Source organism: Lathamus discolor, chromosome 2 (genome assembly GCF_037157495.1).
Source record: "Lathamus discolor isolate bLatDis1 chromosome 2, bLatDis1.hap1, whole genome shotgun sequence".
NCBI classification, from domain to species: Eukaryota; Metazoa; Chordata; class Aves; order Psittaciformes; family Psittacidae; genus Lathamus; species Lathamus discolor.
The window spans coordinates 141222096-141241035 of record NC_088885.1 but is presented as its reverse complement, the minus strand read 5'-3'; the positions used below and the strand labels follow the sequence as shown (position 1 = coordinate 141241035).

Below are 18940 nucleotides of genomic sequence, written 5' to 3'. Positions count from 1 at the left end.
TTCATGTACAGTAATTCTAGCAAAGGAATGAACATACTGAACCAGGCCAAATCCAGTATTTTTCTCCAACAATCAATGCAACAGCATAAGCCACTGCTTTAGAAAGATACAGGATAAAAGGCCCCCTTCTCCTCTCCCGCACACACTTTAAAACTAGCTGTAAATCTTTAGATTCAAAAGCTAGCTCAAAATCTTTAATAATGTGATAGTATTTAGTGCTACCTGCAGGTATTATTAGCACCCACAGCAAAATGCAAGGCCTCTAAGGTTCTTCTTTGCTGTTGCCACCATAGTGATTTATCAATAATTAGATGCGAGAAACCTAATTAATGCCAGTCAATACGGGTTTTTTTTAAAAAAGCCTGTCATTTCAGTCTTCTTTTTTTATTGTCTAAGATTACATATTTCCAAGTAAGGATGAAAGATCTTGACTTGGAAAGAAACAAACTTGGTTATCTAAAGCCATGCCTGCCTTCTCATAAATGTTTTGGTCCAATGCTAGGTTAAAAAGAAGTTAAATCTTTCCTTTTTCATATATGATTGAATTAAAACCCTACAAGATTAGAATGACATTTCTGATCATAAAGTTTATATTTCCACTTACTTCCTGAAAACTGTGAAGGAGAACAAAAGTAACCCTGTGACTTGAAAAATAAGCCTTGCAATGCTAAATTAAAGAAGTTCAGTCTACTCAGCTCATAAGGAAAGGACGACAGGTGAATTGTCACGGAATTTATGTGATTACACATGGAAAACGCTTAGAGGTAAATTACTTTCCAGTCTTGCAAACGAAAATGTAAGATTCAGTAGCTTTAAAGTGAGCTTAGATGAACGAAGCCTTAAAAAGATGGAATTTCCTGACAGTAAGAGAAATCAAACTATGGAATAATTTCTTGGAAGGGTATCATACCCAGTGCGGTGAGCAGTGTTGCAGTGGCACTGCTACCATGCCTGTGCCTGCCTTTGCACCCACTGATCCAGACCGCTGCCTGCCTGCATGCCAGCCTCCTAGTCTGCCCTCAGATACGTCCCACCACCATCAGTTTGGGAGTCACTACCAGACTCAGGGCTACCATCAGCAGCCCTGCTCACATGGGGACGGCTGCCATGCTGGCCTCCCCACAGCCTGTCCTTTCTCCCCTCCCTGCTGGTGATAGACTTGTGCTCGGTTGTTGACACCAGATCACATACACCATCTTTTTCCAAGATCAAGCACTGCTATACGTACTGCTAGAAATCAGCCTATACTAGAGACAGGGGAAAGAAATTAGTGGTGTTGTCAAGCCTGGTGACTCTCATTATCCAGAGGATCAATATAAACTCGCTTTATGTAAAATGACAGCAAAAACAGTCTGAATAAAGGGCACTTACACTGAGGAAATTCATTGTTTTACAGACAATGTATGCATGTTGCTGTCACACAGCCCCCAGGAGAGTCCTCCTCTATGCTGCTCTCCTCTTACCTCCCATGTTCTTCAAGAACACCCAATCTCTGGTAACAGTCTGCATGCTTCCCAATATTTTGCCAGCCTATTCTGACATTTAGAGTGTCTCCATATCCTCCTCCACAAAAGAGCCTGTTTTGTTCACCAAGGGGAACCTGCTCCGCTTTCATCAACAGAAAGACGAGCTGAGGCACAGCAGGAGTTAGCACAGTCCAAAGCAAGGTGCCGGTGCTCTCAGTTCCAGAAAATATTTTTAGCTAGAGGCCAGCAAAGAGCAATGTGAAGAACTTCAGGACTTACCTGTGATCTAGCTCAATGCCTCCCAGGTCTCTGCTGCTGCTTCTGCACTCTGCCCCTCTGCAGCCCAAAGAACACCTTATCCCATATTGCTGCAGGTACTCTGTACCGCACACCTGCCTCCAAACCATGGCACTTTTTGTACACAAAAGCCATGAGACACTGAAAACAGGGTAATATGCAAACCACAGTGTCAAGCAGAGATGCAGTAGTAGAATTTTTTATGACAGACTGACTACTGGAGAAAAACCAATATAGTGCTCAATTTTGGGGGTATTTTAGTTCCCTGAACATTCACACCCAAAACAATGCAATTACAAAAAAGTCCCAGTAATAGTAAAAACTACTCCTGAAATCATGGTTAAAAATTGAATATCCTCAGGGCTACCAATACAAATTGCTTCCTTGAAAAACAAAAACTTAGTAAAAATTAAAAGCAACAACATGTACTTTTCAAAATAACAGGCATCTGTTCTTCATATCCCTTGCAATCCACTACCAATTACAGCAGAGCAGTATCTCTCAATCGCCGGCGTACAAACTAGGCACTCTACAGGCCTCCAGCAGCACTAACCATAAGGGCTCCAGCCCTCTAAAACACAAATACTAGTAAAAGAGCAAAGACATGCTCTTAGAAATGCTGAGAACTGCTCACAGTGAATCCCTGCATGCCCAACAGGACTACTTCACTGCCCTTCACAGAATATTAATTCTGATTATGAATATTAAAGAATGATAGAATGGTTTGTGCTGGAGGGGACCTTAAAGCTCATCCAGTTCCAGCCCCCTGCCACAGGCTGGGACACCTTCCACTAGACCAGGTGCTCCAAGCTCTGTCCAACCTGGCCTTGGACACTGCCAGGGATGGGGCAGCCACAGCTTCTCTGGGCAACCCGTGCCAGTGCCTCAGCACCCTCATAGTAAAGAATTTCTTCCTAATACCTACTCTGAATCTACCCTCTGTCAGTTTAAAGCCATTCCCCCTTGCCCTGTCACTACATGCCCTTGTAAAAAGTCCTTCTCCAAAAATAGGGGTTTTTTTTAGTGCTACAGACATTAAGTTTCACAAAGTTATGATTTCTGGTGTCACAAATTATTCTTTTTTCACAGATTATTAGTATCATTAGTCTGCAGAATTATTCTATATGTGACATTTAAATATGCAAACAGTTTATCACAGTGCAGTCTTAGTAAGTAAAATAAACCAGAAAATTAAAACAAAAAATTCCTTTTGAGTCTCCTTTTTCTTTGCGTAATTTATCTGAATTGCGCTTGGTTGAACATCTCTGCAGATTTTCATTATGTCTATCACATAGTCTATTACAAGCTGTGTAAACTACTTCACTCTTATTTCCCAACCTGCTGGTATAAAAACAGGAAGAGAAGAGATGGAGAAAACCACCACGATCTTCCAACACAACTACCAAGGTAACACCAATTGAGAATTTGCAGGTTAAGGTTGGTAGGACATGGTAAGTTATATAAATACAGCTTTAACATGCATTCAGGATCCCTTCCCTTGAACTTCCAGGAAAAAAACAGTCAAATGTCTCACTGGAAAGAACAGGGTGTGCAGTTTTAGGGGGTTTTATTCCTGGAAATTTTAATTAATTCAAAACTGGGTTTATCAGAATAAAACAGGCATCAACCTCAATGGTGGGATTGCTCCACAGTCCCCCCTCCTCTGGGAGTCAGCTATCAAAGCTGTCTGTGAGATGCTGCCAAAATCTCAGACCCATTCCTACTGGGAATACAACTAAAAATACCAGTCCAAATTAGCAGCATGCAAAGACAGTCATTAAGTACCTTAACACATTCCTGACAGTACACATGCAGAGCTTCTACTCAATTATATTACCAAGTATCTGAACCATGCATCTGTATATCGAACCACAAGAGTTCAGATTATTTTTAGGCTACTGTTGGGGAAAAAAGAACAAAAACAGACACACAAAAAAAACCCAACTTGACAGTTGAGGCAGTGAAAAGTACTAAATAGTCAACAGTGAAAGCACTAAAATTCCAAGCTTGTTCCAAGAAGAGTTCCCCTGTCCTTTCTATATCCATGGAATAGCTATAAGTAACATATTTAAGTGTATCCACTTTAACAGAATATTCAGTATCCTTTACCAAAGGTACAGTGGAAACGCTAAGCTCCACTGCACTGTCTTCAACTTCACAAACTTTCTTTCCTTTCCTACCACCAAAAGACACAATTAAAAACAAACAATATATTGCATTCATGAAATTACTTACATTTCCTGCCACAGCTGCAGCTGCTCCTGTATCACTGCTTGTTTTTCGTCTTCTAAAATCCAAATCTGCATATACAACACATTTTTAATAACAGGAGCCAGTGCAGGTATCTGAGTCAGAATTGCTGAGGACAGCTGATGTCCTATAATTTATAAGTGACACTGTTTCGCCTTACTAGCTAACTGGCTTTGCTTTTTCCCCCAAGCCCATTTCTGTCCAAGCGATGCTCACACAGGAATGAGGCAGCTTGGGCTTTTGCTAATGTGGAGTATCCTGGAGAAGGGCACAGCTATCTAACTGTGCCTCCGACTATGGGGAAACAGCAGCAACAAAGGCAGCACTGGAATTGTGAACCTGCCGCATGGTTCATATCACTTCTATTGCTTCTGCTGCTCATTACCTGACTGCTGTAACTGCCCTTGTTTTGGGGTTTGTCAGGGTCAGCTCTGCCTCCACCCATACCTCTTCCTCTTCCACCTTCCATCAAATGGACAAACACCTCAAGAGCTCTAGAAGTGATCATTAGTGATACTAGAAATACTGCCCTCACCCATAAATATTCCTTTATTTCCTTTCACTGTTGTAATGTCATTGTACATCTTCTTGTCTTCAGGTTATGTCAATGTCATTTCAATGCCATTTTCAGGGCCACTCTTCTTGTCAGAGGCTGAGCTATGCAGGCAGCAGAGCATTCCCACCCTCCTTTTTGCATTACAAATGACAGTTTCGTGGACTGTCAGCAGAGAAGTGAGCAGCAGCAAAAGCAGTGTGTTAACCTGCCCCCTCTTCTCGCCAGGTCACTGCTGCTCCTTTGCTGCCTGTCAGAGGTGAGGGCTCGATGAACACCACAGATTAATTTTAAAAACACAGACAGAAGTATCAGAAGTTTCAGCTCTCCTTCAAAGCTACATGAATTCAGCTCTCCACTGGATCACTTCAGAGGATGGTCTGGTTCTACACATTTTAGGACAGAAGATGGTAACTGATACTACTTTGTGTCATTTTCTCCTTTCCTTTTTCTTCAGATCCTCTAGTTGGCAAGTGCCTCAGATTCAGGAGACGGGAAGAGGAAGGGAGGAACCAGCATACTTGTTCCCTTTTCTTTATCTCAGAGTTTTGTGGAACACATCTCTTACAGCACTCCTCAGGTGAAGCTCTGCAAGGCTGACTAGCAGGTTTGCTCCCAGAGCCACAGGCTGTCTGAGTTATTGATGCCTCCATCCCTCAGCACCAGCTCCTTCTCCTCTCCTTACAGGGGCTGGCTCACCAGGGCAGGGTAAAAGAACCTTTTTCCCCCCTGCAGAGGCAGGAGCAGCAACTGCCTCTGCTGCTGCGAGAGCCGACAGTGGGTATGGCTGTGAGGCTCCCAGCACGGCTCTGTCTCATGGCAGCACTCGAGCAGATAAAGCAAACACGGCACCAAAGCTGCACGACAGAGATTTCTATGTGTGAAAGATCATACGTAAGCATTTGGGCTAATCAATCTTGTACTGATTTAGTCATAAATTTTCCTGGGTTAGAATTCCAGGCGCTCCCAGTGCAGAGACCAGTCCTCAGGCTTTGCTTTAGCTGCAATAGAAATGCTTACCAAGATGTTGTGCTGCAGCTTGAGACAGTAGTGTTAAAATAAAAGGAGATAATGGTTCCTTTCCTTAGCACTCCATCAATAAGGTGCAATCTAATTTGAAGTGACATTTTTACTGTGTTTGCAGAAACATGAAAATTATAGGGTGAACTTACTAATAAAATATGACAGGGGTTTTATTATGATATTTTTCTTTTTTATATTCTTATTAGAAAGAATTAGAAATTTAATTAACAATTGATGACCAGACTCAGTGTCTCTGATGAAGCCATTATCATCAATGAATAAAACCGTCCTTCCCACCAGTGCCCTAAAAGTAAATTTAAATTAAGCCCAAACTCTACAGACAAGGTTCCCTGAGCTCAAACTGAAATTGTGCTTGTTTGTAATGGGGTGGTGTTGACTTACATGAGCACTTTGGGCCTTATACCTATTGGTATAATGTCCTGAGTTTAGGTCTCTTGCAGTCTAACCTTCCTTGTGAGCATCTTTCACCCTCTGGTTAAAAAGGAACCTCTAAGGTTAAAAATACTTCTAAGCATCTTATTTCATTCTGAAGTTCTGTCTTTACCTAGGATTGAAAGCTGTCTGTCATATACTGCATGTATAAATCAAGATCTAAATAAATAAACCTTCTTAGTTTTGAAAAGGAGCATGAAAGCAGCAGAGCAACAGCTGTACTATGTAACAATCAATTGTTTTGAGCATGTCATCAAAATTATTATGATGACAACAATGACTCAAGTGACAATTTAATCAAACATTATTCATTTTTGACCCAGTCACATGTTTGCAGTAGTCCAGGATGGCTGTTCAGGCCAAATGAAGGCCTCCTAGCCAGAACAACAAAGTCAAAACAAACTGACAGCAAATACCTTTTTTCCAGATTATCACTGCCCCCAGGCTTTCACATCTGAATTTCCTTCTAAAAGGAGTATCCAACAGCAAATCTAATTTGAGCAGAAAAAAGGAAGGGTGTTATTTCTCTGATACTCAGAATGAGAGAGAAGCTTCAACAGACATGGGAACAACTCATTGATGCTGGTACAGTATTTTGAAAAAATGAAGCTTTTGCTTTGATCACAAGAATTACACCACTCATAAAAACCTGCCCACAGTTAGGAACTTAGAATGTAATCTTTAATAACTGAAGTTACATAGAAGAGAGCTTGAGACTCTGCAGGCAATCAGTAAGTATATCAACAGCCACAGCTCCTTGTCCTTCATTCCCAGTATTGCCAATCTGCCCCAGTAGAGCCTTGTTTGCGCAAGGAGGAGTGTATCAGTGAGGCTCACCCCTCATTTGGCTGAGGGCAAGGGGGATTTCACATATGGATGGCCACGATCACATGTGCAATGTGATGAGAACCAGGCCAGTACAGTTTACCAGCCCTCCCAAAATCTGTCCAAGGCAACACGAACACAGGGAATACTAATAGAGGAGAGAGAGGGGGACAAGAGGGGGATGAGAGCTCTGCTTCCACCACCGGAAAATGGCACAGACTATTATATGTGCCTCATCCATCTCCACTCAAACCAAAATTACTTCATCTCTTGATTTATTATCACAGTGGCAAGAATACACCACAAGGGATAACAGGCAAATTGGAGTGATCCTTGACTTCCCATGGGATACCTTCAGGAAAACTGGCCTCGGAGCCTACAGACACATGCATCATAAGAGATTACATTCTGGATTTATAGTCCATTTTAGCTTTTTGTCTTTTAAAGCTTCTACAGAGATGGGGAACAACAATCAATTCTGATTTAATAAATAAACCAGTGATTTGTAACGTGAAACTGAAATTCTGGAGTTCTGCACAGCTGCTCTGCTTGCTTTCCAAGGTCAGTGAACACATACTCCTGAGTGCAGAAACAGCAACACTGGAAAAGGATTCAGGTGCTAATTTCTTTAGAATACCATATTATTCAAAGTTCAGGCCTAACAGTCCAGATGCTACACTGCAAGAAGCTGAACAAGCCATGGCATCACATCTGTCTGACAGAGGTGACTACAGATATTTCAAAAGTCATGGCAATACCAATACACATTCTTACTAAATTACTCATGGTTTAGCAACTAGAGACCTTGTGGTCTTAACTTATGTGGCCTTAATCCAAGAAAATTTTCCTCAATAAAATGTATAATGCCTTGTAAGGAAAAATAGTATCATTCGCTTCCCCTCCTCCAGTGACTGATAAAACCTGTGAAGGTTTGTACCTTCACAGTCTGAGTGATGCTGTTAAGTGGTCACCAGACCACCTCTTGCAATGTCACCCTTAGTTTGGGACATCATTCACAACTGTAAATGGAAACTCTATCATTTTGTGAAGTGGTGATAGAGCACGGGACACTAACCATATTGATTTTTGTTGTGTTTATCTGTCTCTTTGTATCTCTGCAAATCCCTAGTGATTTTAATATCACTTTCCAACAGTGCATTTTTCCTGTTTTCCACAGAATTAAATGTCAGCAGATGACAACTTATGCTTTGCTGTTGCTGTAATCTAACTGTACTAAATAGGGAACAGCATCTGATTGCATAATCTTTTTGCACTAGTTCCATGTTATTTTAACATCTTCTTCTGCCTTCTTACTAGGCTGAAGATCAAAAGTGTAAATGGCAAACCTGTTACCAGCCTGGTTTTCAGTGTTAATCGTTTAAACTGTGATTCAGCAACTTTGCAAAACTGACAGGTAAAACTTATTTAAGAATCACAAAATTAGCACACACGATTAACTGCTCAGATTTAAGGGGTTTTGATATGGTTACCTCAAGGAGATCTGAATAAACAGTCCAGCACATTATATAATATTCCAACCAATATAAACAACTCTCTATTTCCTTGTACAATACCATTTTGTTTTTATCATGTGCCACCACCTGTCCTGTTTAATTTGGTCTATACCTTTGATGCACAGAAACAGCCACAGAGTTGGTTCAGCATTCCTTTTCTCTTCAAGCTTAAATAACACAGCTCTGCTCTTTCCTGTTCTTTTCAGTTCCTAAATCCATTTATACTGTATTTCCAGAGACCCTTTAGGAGGATTTTCATAAAGACTAAGCCAGCATTAACACCTTAAAATAGGAGTTACATTGCCTCTAATGGTCTTTTAACCACTACTTCCTCACCTTGTCCACAGGGGATACAGCGAGTCTCTAGAGGACCCTCATGCGGCTCCACGCCAGGGGATGAGCTGGTGGGAGATGGGCTGAGTTCAGCCCCAAGGGTAGGAAACAGCCCATGGCTGAGGGAAGTTTGTGACTGGCTGATTTACACTGGCCTCAAGTTATGCTAGGCTCAAAATCCCGGAGTACTTTCTCCCCTGCTGGAAAACACAAGGTGGTTTAAGGCTCAGAGTTTCAACATACTCAAATTTTTATCTGTGCAAAACGAGAAGAGGAAGGACTTGATAGTCCTATCCCACGCCTCAATAGATAGTGGCATGGTAAATTTATGGTAATTCAGTATTGCTACTGAGTTCTACCCACAACACTGCAGAAGCTGGAATACTGCAGAATGTTAAACAGTTTAATTAGTTGCTACATTAATGCTAGAGGAGAGAGCTTGTTTTAACATGTGCTAATATTATATCTGATTCCAGCAACTGATTATAATGTTTCTTTGCAGATGTACCAAAGTCTCCAAATGAAAGAACAAATTCAGGGTTACTTATCAAACTGTTCTTAAAAAGTGGGTAAGAAAAATTAAAGCACTAGCAAAATGAAGAATCAAAACAGAGTAATTTGCTTTGTTCTGAACTTAAGGGAATGAATAGGTCTGCAGTAGGGTTTGCCCTAAGCAGCTTAAAACTAATTTATTCTAATCAAGAGATTGAAGACATTTCACACCCATAGAAGCTCCTGTATCAATTCACCTTCAGAAGAGTTTAATAAAAATAAGCATAACTTGGCAGAAAAAATACACGCATTTCAACATTGTTGGCTATCCTGACAGTTTACAGGGGTTGTTCGAGATCTTGAATAGCTCTGTAAATCAGGCCCCAAAACAGTAAGCAAAGGAAATTTTAAATACTTCTACAAAACCACAAGGCCCAAATGTTAATGTCTGCAAGTAAACCAGAAGTTTCAATGGCTAAAAATGTAAGTGGCTGCTAGGAAGCCACATGCCTTAAGACCATATCAAGGCACTGTCAAATCAGAGGAAATCATGTATGTGCAAAGTTGTCACCTGTCATCTTGGATATTCATTTGTATTTATTGGAGCTTCATTTCTTGTACAAGGGGTGACTCAGGCTGCTCTAGGATCCAGCATCTTTCACAGTAATGGGTTCACTAGAGCTGTAGCTCGGCTCTTGGCTTCTGCTCAGCAGTTGGCCTGAGGTTACAAACTGCACTGTTTATTGAGCCTCATTAAGACTGCTGTCATGTGGAATCATCTTAGCTTGGCTTTAAGAAAACATTACAGAATTGCATAAATGTGCAATTCCTTTTGAAGTTGGAATACTTAGTTTGTAACATATTCGAGTGATTTTAATAATGATTCTAATAGTATCCTATGAGGACTAAATGGTCACATGTGTTGGTTTAAAACCTGCCTGCAACAAAAGTAATAATTACACCAAAATAATTGGAGGTCAACTTGAAATTAATGTAACAACACAACCATCTGCCTAAGGAACAAAACCCAAATCCTCATCATGCAGGAGCTGTAAATGCACCGTATGTGTCCGATACCTTTGGAAAGAAACCAAAGAAGTATTTTAAATTTCATGTTCAATGTTCAAGTCATCTAGGCTGGCCCAGAATATTTATTGAATTGTTATCTCATATACTACAAAGCAGTGACAAAGTGGGTTCTGCATGAATGCTATTAAATCTCCTTATGGTGCCATTACAACTGGTAGCCTTATTGTAGAACAAGACCTTAGCATCTTGTGATATATCGTACAGTAATTAATATAACAAGCCTGTGATACATTATCATAATGCTCCTGCTCCAGAAGTGGGGCTGGCTTCTGGGAGATATGGAGGAGAAAAAAAACCTTCCCCTAATACGTTTGCATATTCCCTTAGAACTATTTCATACATCCATACAGAAAGTAAGTCTTAGAAAATAAGGATGACAGAAAGGGGTATTTAAGTAATCATTACAAAGAAGGAACATGGGTAACAGTTTTAAGTGGCACAGGGACAGACTCAATAATCCCTTCCAGCCTTTTTGCTATCATAAACTGTGATAAAGAACAAAAGAGAAAGAATGAAGTCAAGCTAAAATAAGGAAATAATTCCTAACACTAACATCAATTAATAAAGAAATCATCCAGGCATTGAACCTGTTTCTGCTAACATCAGCAGCAAATTTCTCAGCAATTTTGTAAGATGACATCCAGTGCAGAAAAATTAAAAGCTCCTTTATCAAACTAGATGTTCCAGTAATTTCCTTGGGGAATTAAGGTTGGGTTTTCTTATTCCTCAAGTCATTCCTATTTTAAACAATATTCAAATGAATTTTCACCTACATAGAGAATGGAGTTCCCTCTCCCATATTACACAAAACCATGCACAGCTGGAACTTAGCATTAAGCTCATGTAACTTAAATGAGAATTTAATCTTATGAACAGAGAGCCCACTGTTAACTGGGGGTTGCATGTGAAGGGAGGATGTGGAACAAAATGTATTTGGTAACCTCAGGGTATAATCACTGGGAAGTGGTGCTGTATTCTCCTGGACCACAACCCCCTCCATAACTTGTCAATCCACCTTCTGCACATTCCTTTTCTGAATTCTCCTCAGTTAACCAGTTTCCACATTCTTTCCTGCACCTTCCAGGGAATTACTCTACACTACTAAATAGAAAGAGGAATGTCCCTCAGAAAATAATCCTACATAAAAATTCCATCTTGCATATGGAATATTTGATTATTTCTACATTTTGTATGTTAATATTTTAAGTCCAGATATAAAGTGTGAGGAAGGCTACAGAACTCTGCTAGCTGGCTCACAGGAGAAAGTGTAGTCATTTCTTTATCCTTTTATTCTCAGTTACAGTTTTTCCATTACCAGTCCACCAGGACATCAGGAATTAAACTCTCCCAATGTAGCATTATCTTTATATTTAATCAAGGAATTTTCTGACTGCTTAAATTTAGTGCCATTACAGTTCTCAGCTCTAAATCACAGTCTTAAATGAGCAGTCTTTGGAACCATCAAATAATCATATCAAGTATCCTTTCTCCAGCTGAATTTTTTTATGCTTGAAAGTTCCATATGAGAAAAGAAAATCAGAACCCAGAGAAAGGAGTCCAGGAGGACTTCTCATCCTTCACTAACCCAGCAGGCCAAAGAGAACTGTAGGAAAATAAATGCAAGACCCTCCAGCGTAACATCTGATGTAATGATATCAGCTTGTCTTTTTCTTTTCCTGTTTGAAGAGTTATGCAAATTTCCTTTTCAACTCTCTATCACTATGATCATTTCAAGTGAACAGCAATCTGATAGTCTGGTTTATAGCCTCGTTGAAACATTCTTAAAAGTCTAGTCTCTCTTTTTTTCTTATATCAGAAGTGGCTATTACTAAACTCTGAAAGAGAGTTTAAAAGTCTGTTATTTTTATGAAAGAAATTAAGAAGACTGGGACAATCCCACTCAGCCTCATGGTATCACCGATCCATTTAGACACGTAAAAGCAACATGGTCAAAATAATTGGTAAGTTTAAGTACAAACAGATGATGGAGATGCAGTACACAGTAATAAAGCATCACTTCAGCACTGAAAACATGAACTCACGCCTTTCATTCTAAAGCCCAGGATACCATTAACTTTTTGGGTTGCAAGTGAAGCATTGCAGTAGGGAAAGTAGCACTGCAACAGGGAAAACATGCTTCTAATGAAATAACTGGGGGGGGGCAGAGGGGGGTGTTGGCGTATTATCAAATCAGCTCATTCATATTGGATTTTTGTTCCCGTTCACCCAGAACACCACCTCCTTTGAATCAAAGAGCAGTGTAAAGTTGATATTAATGTGAAAATGGCTATAGATAGGAGACAAATTTAAGACCAGGAGAAACCTAGCAGGAAGATTAATCTCATACTCATAGGAAAAACAGATAGTTTTGAGAATATATATTTTAAGTTTCACTTTAGGAAAGAACATTCTTACTGAATCAGGGACAAACATTATCTAGCTACCACATTAGATAACTATTCAAAATTTCAGTGAAAACGGGTGCAGAAGCAGGGGATAGGAGGAGACAATTTTAGAGAGTGTTATCCTGTCAGGTACTATGCAACTCCAGATGCTCCTTTAACTCATGCTTTTACCAGGTAATCTGATACAAAAAAAACCATCTAGCAGGATGATTTCTTAAGTACTATGCCAGATACAGGCTTTGCAATTATAACCCTTGGAAGACTGCATCCACTTACTATTGCCTGTAACAGAACAAAGTGTAAATGTCAATCAAGAATCTTCTTTATAAGGTTAATTATCAAAACCTTTTCTACAGAACCAGCAGTGTCACCCTGAATTGGGCTACCTTCATACTCAAGAGGGCAGAGCCATCAAAATGCTTTCTTATATATATATATAACTATTTTCTCAGCTCTGATCCTTGTCTTCATTCATCCTCTCTTAATCCCCCCACCCCTTTCAACTCTCTTTTATTCAGTCTTCTTCTTGGGCCTTCTTTATTTACCATAATTTGCACAGTGAAGAAAAAAAGAAACAAAACACAGAAGAAAGAGTATTTATAATGAACTTGATGTTATCTTATAGGAGTTATGATAGAAAATTTTAAGAACATTGCATGACAAACAGATTGTGAAGTCATCAGCACTGCAGGCCTGTGTGATGCCCTACCTTCCCAAAGAACCCCCCTGATAGAGATGGCTAACAGCATTGCCCATTCCATGGCCTGGAGCACCACACCAGCAAGCTCTGCCATCAGCGCTGCGGAAAACATCTGTCATTATTTTCACCTCATAGATCATGGTCTTTAGAAGCAACAGGCCCTGCACAAGCACAGTGAGAGACAGAAATCTGAGCCAGAGCCCTAGGTTCTAGCGAACTTACCAAACACTGAATTTAAATATGGCTCTTAAATGGCTCTTCTCTATCTGCCAAACATTTGCAAAACATTATTGGGTAAAACTATGTGGCTTGAAGAGCACTTCAGCTGCCAATGTATCACAAATCCACACTTTTAGCACCACAGAATGCAGCCCTACCTACATTAATGAAAAAAATAGAAGGATGTTATTTTACTCTTGAACGCACTAATACAGTTTCTGTTGAAGCTAATGGACTACTCACAGTGGTAACTGCTGCTGTTCATAATTACTAGCTGTGGTCACTGTGGACCTTAGACAAGACTTTACATTAGTGCAAAACCCCATGTATCTCACAGTAAGTGCCATACAAGCACTTTCAGTGATTGTCCACAGCCTAGGCAGGACTACAGGGCTTTGGGCAGATCATTTACTTGCCCTGCATTTTGACACATACCTGCAAAACAGAACAGGTTACTCTGTGGGATGCTGAGAATAAAGTACATTAAAAGCCTTGAGAAATCACTATTCAGCCCATATGTGTATCTATTGTACTTATGATTTTCAATTCCTGAATCCTGTGGCTTATCTTTCTGAGGCTGAATCTCCTACTTACTTCTTCACATCCAAAACATATTCACAGGGGGCACCTCCCACCTCTGCTTTCCTATTTACTGAAGCAGCTTTTTCACTCCCATTGTGTGCAGGAAGGGGCAGAGTTTTGCCTTTTTTAAAATGGCATTACAAATACAACTGTGCTCTTCAGCAGGAAAGAAAACACAAATACCAGAATACACATAATTTAACAGAGACAATCCCAAACATTTGACATTAGGCATGAGATGTTTACTAAGGAACCACCCGGGTAATGGAACTTCTTATTTTTTATATATTCTTATATCACCACTTTACCAAAATGCAATGTTTTAAAATTAAAAAAGGCTCATTAAAAAGGGCCCAGCTCCTCCTCTCCCTCAGAAGACATATGTAGAGATCCCACTGGGGAGGGAAGAGCACTACCTGAAACCAAGTGATAAGCAGACTTGGTTGTGATCTCAGTTCAGCTGAGATAAACCACCAGGTTCAAAGGGTTACACTTCACATAACAATGACATACGGCTAGGGAGATCTCTCACGAGGAAGGAACAGATATTACTGCAAATACATGCCTGAGATTGCTGGAGACACATGAGGCTGTAATCCTACCAGAAGTCAAGGCTATCTGCCTTTACATACATAAATGTGAGAGGTTTTCACAAAGAAGTAACAGCATATAATTAAACCCTTTAGCAGACATTACAAGGAAAGCCAGGATCTCACCACTACAGTAATGCTTCAAAACATTACTTCAGTTGCTCATCCCAGGCTGACCACCTCCAGCAAATGTGACAAGCAGCAAGGACCATCTCAGAAATCCTTAATCAAAATACCCATTGAAATTATGTTACATACTCTGTCCAAGGCCATTTTTTTTCCTTTCCAAAACACATACAAGACAGTCAAAAGGACAATTTACTTAAACTAGTAAGTAGTAGTATCTGTAACGATTTACTGCAACAGTAGAACAACACACACATTAGAGAGAAGAGTATCTTCTCATCTAAGTTACAACGCTCTTTATATAGAGCCGGAAGAGCATTCAGTTCCCTTTGGTTGCAGTGAACAGTCTGAAGGTTGAAATTACATTCTCTATCGATCACTAGAAGACAGGCATAGGGACAGACTATTGAAAAATTTCACAGTGTCCTTTTGGCTGCCTTCCAGTCCCATCTCCAGGTGGCTGCTATTCTATTTAATGTAACTGGAGTCTAACCTTGGGATGAATATCTTTCTTCCTGACAGTTTTTATTCTGTTTCAAGGCAGGGAAACAGCCTCAGACCAACAAAGGCTGCCTCTCCTCCAGCCTCAGCCGGAGAGCTCGGAAACAGAACAAACAACATGGCCCAGATGCTGCTGTATGATCCTCTCACAAGCGAGTTTCTCTGCAATATCACTGCCAACAGAGGCTGTAACAGTTGAGGTTAGAATAATCACAGAGACTGGGTTTCAACTGAGAAGATTCTAAAACAGCAATGTGTTCCAAGGAAAATTTGTTCCATAGGTGCAATACACAGTAACCAGTCAGACAAAGATACTGTATTGCTAAAAGATTGTAAGATAGAGCTGATTCTTGTACATAACAATGTCGGTATTTTTTTAACACAGGCCACAGGCTAAACTGGCAGTCTGGTTGCATGTAAGAGCTTCCTACTTTTAATTAGGGATTCTAGAACAAAATCCACCCTGCTGGAAGAGGCTTCAGAACCTTCACACGTCAAAGGTTAAATAACTTCTCTAAGTAGACAGTCCTGGTTAATTGCTAACACAATTTTGCACTGTTGGTACTGACCAGATGTTAACAGTACTGCAGTGCAAAAGTTCAAAAGCATGGCTTAAAAAAGCAAACTCACAAAAACATCAATCTGTGTCTAACCCACAGCACTCCTGGGGCACACACTACACATGTAAGGGCAAGTTCTGCTATGATGTGATTGTTTTTCATGGCTACTGGCTTCAAAATCAGCCAAGGCTCTAACCGACCAATTTCTCTTGGTTGAGTTACAAGCTCTCCTGGCTCTCTGGCTTAGCCAAGTACCAATGCTCCTCATAGACTTTCTTCCCACACTGCATTGCAGATGTCTGTGCAGCACAGAGGCTCTGATGCACACAATAAATTGGCCCCTTCTGCTTGTTGCACCTGCAAGAAGCAAAACACTAAGGAGTTCAGAAGACATTTATGCTCCCCGAAATAGCCAAGACTGATTCTCATTTACCCCAACTCACTGAGTTACCACAATCACATTACTTTCAGCAGAAACATCAATTAAGAGGTATTTGTGTCAGGGCCACAAGCTAAGAACTATTCCATTACAGCACGCCTGTGCTGCGATGTTGTTAACATCTTCAGCAATTCCCTTAGGAAATGTCAACAGCAACACCACAAAAAGAAACATGAGTTTGTCTAAATACTAAGAGGAGCCTGAAACAGTTTCTAAAATGTCAAAAAAAAAAAAAAAAACCAAAACCAAAAAAACACCCCACTCAAACTCAGCATGGTTTCTTCTTGTTGCAAACATAAGTAATCCTTATGTTGGTTTGGAGAGCAAATGATGGGCAGTCAGCATGGATGTCAGAGTGAAGCAGAGTGTCCCTCTTCACAGTATGCAAGGAACATATTGATCATGCGAATAGAAGGAAGAATATTCTCTCTTTGGGACAAAAGAAGTAAATGTGTGACGATCTTGCTTTTAGAAAATGAGGGAAGTCTAAGGGGATGGCTAATATTTGCCAGTTACTGGGTTACTGTTTTCTGTACACAGTGCAGGGCTAAGTATCTTGGACTTAGCATATTGCTTACTTCTGCATTTCTTATAGTCACAAGACTCTAGTACTGACAACTGCACTAAGAAACCCCACTTTCCACAATACAACACTCTTGAGAAAACTTCCACGCTTTATAATATTATCTATTTTAGTATTTTTTTTATGTACTTTATACTGTACCATTATTATTTCTCATTACTGTCACGGTGTGATAATTAGCAGTGTGCTTGTTAATACTCTTTTGCACTGGAAATAAACTCGTATTAACTGAGCTGGAAGCTCGTTACTTCTGTCCTCTGCACCTAAAAAGCAACATTCACCTATGTACCAGAGAGCAAATGGCCACAGACCCCATCCATTCCATCTGGAGAGGAGAGAAGGCTGGAATGTGCAAAAGGAGGATCAAGCACAATTAATATTCAGCACCAACAGGCCTGGGATTTACAGTTTTCATAGGATTTTATTATGTAGGAGGTGATTTTATCACATGAAAACAGAAACCAAGCCACAGCCAGCTCACTGTCCTTCAGAGGTTGGTTATTACCCTGCAATCTGGAAGAGGCAATCACCTGCAGTACTTTAGACAATCCCATACGGTTCTCCCTCCTCTAGCTAGCACTTCTTGGGCTCCCCCTTCACTAAGACTCTTTCTGTTATGCCCAGGTCTCCACAGCCAGGTCTAAGAGCCAAACCCAAACCTTAGAAGCTAAAACTTCTTTGCAATGTCTCAGACTTCCTGGAGAGCACCAAGACAGAACACAGGGCCTCCTATCACAGGTTAGGCAATAAATTGTTTGTATCCCTGGCTCTTCCACTTAGGAAACAGATCATCAGATTTTTTTACCATCAACTAATGCCTACAAGGCTGCCTCACGTAGTTCTTCAGGTTCAATAGTTTTTTTGCTATTACTTTTATAAATAAGGACAGAACTTAACAGAGTAGAAATGTGCAGTTGTGCTTGAATTATTTTAGGATTTTTTTCATCTAAAAATAAAATCACTTCACTGTTAATAATTAAAATCAGTTATTCTGTCACTACAAGTTTCCATACTTACCACATCATCAACATACATATTCTCTGATTATCTTTTTTTTCCATTTCCTAGCAAACACAAAGATATTTTTCATTGCTAGAACACTTGAGCTGGAAGCTGGAAGTCAGGTTAGAAGCTTACTCATCAATTAGTAATTAGGATCTTGCAGGTCAGGTTCTGCCCCAGCATCAGCTGTCAAATTACCTTTTACTGCAGCAATGTCAAACACACCCACATCCACAGTTGCATTTACAGTCATAAACGTAAGTACTTTCATCCATGGGAGCTGAAAAGTTATTCGGTTGGAAGAGGACAGGTCAGGCACAGGACTGAGTTCAGTTCATTTTCTCATGAAAGTGGACAAGAAATCCAATCACTAGCCTCACACCTTTATCTTAAACAGGAATAAAAGCCAATGATCATGACCTTTGTGAACAGCAGACATGATCATTAAAATAAAGCTAATTCTATCTTTTTGCATTGAAGAACTCCTCAATTCACACTTTGGGATTAAAAGTATCTAGAAAAAATAAGTTACTCCAGCTCAACAGGCAGCAATCACAGAGCAAAGAACACTCTAGTTGGTGCTCAAGTTCGTGATGAAATAGTGATTTGGGAGGAAAAAAAACCTTCATACTCAGCATCAGTCTCAGGGAATAGAAGGAATTTTCCTTTCCCTGCCACACACATGGATGCTGTACTTCTGGATCCTGCCGATAACACACACTCCTGAAGCATTTTCCATTATCATCACAGGCAATGCAGACATGCTTGTCAACCTGCTCTAGTATTCCCAATTTCCTACAAACACTATAGTGTTCCACATGTTTAATCTGCTTTATATCTTCAAATGTAGTTTACTAGTTTGGGTAATTTTAAAGGAATGTACTTAATTCAAAAGAGGTTTATGGGCATTCTTACTTATAAGGTGCTTTGAGGATGAG

General features: G+C 40.1%; 1 protein-coding gene across 3 annotated transcripts in view; it reads right to left on the bottom strand.

The window, feature by feature from the left end:
- The window catches only part of OXR1 (oxidation resistance 1), a 263521-nt gene that overhangs the window by 181242 nt on the left and 63339 nt on the right, over window positions 1-18940 (bottom strand). The window contains exon 1 of one of the 3 annotated variants that reach the window (XM_065668799.1): window positions 3999-4043. The exons of the other annotated variants lie outside the window; for them this stretch is intronic. The gene's annotated coding sequence lies outside the window, so the exon portion shown is untranslated. Of the gene's footprint in view, window positions 1-3998; window positions 4044-18940 lie in introns of those variants that run through there. 3 annotated transcript variants of the gene reach the window in all.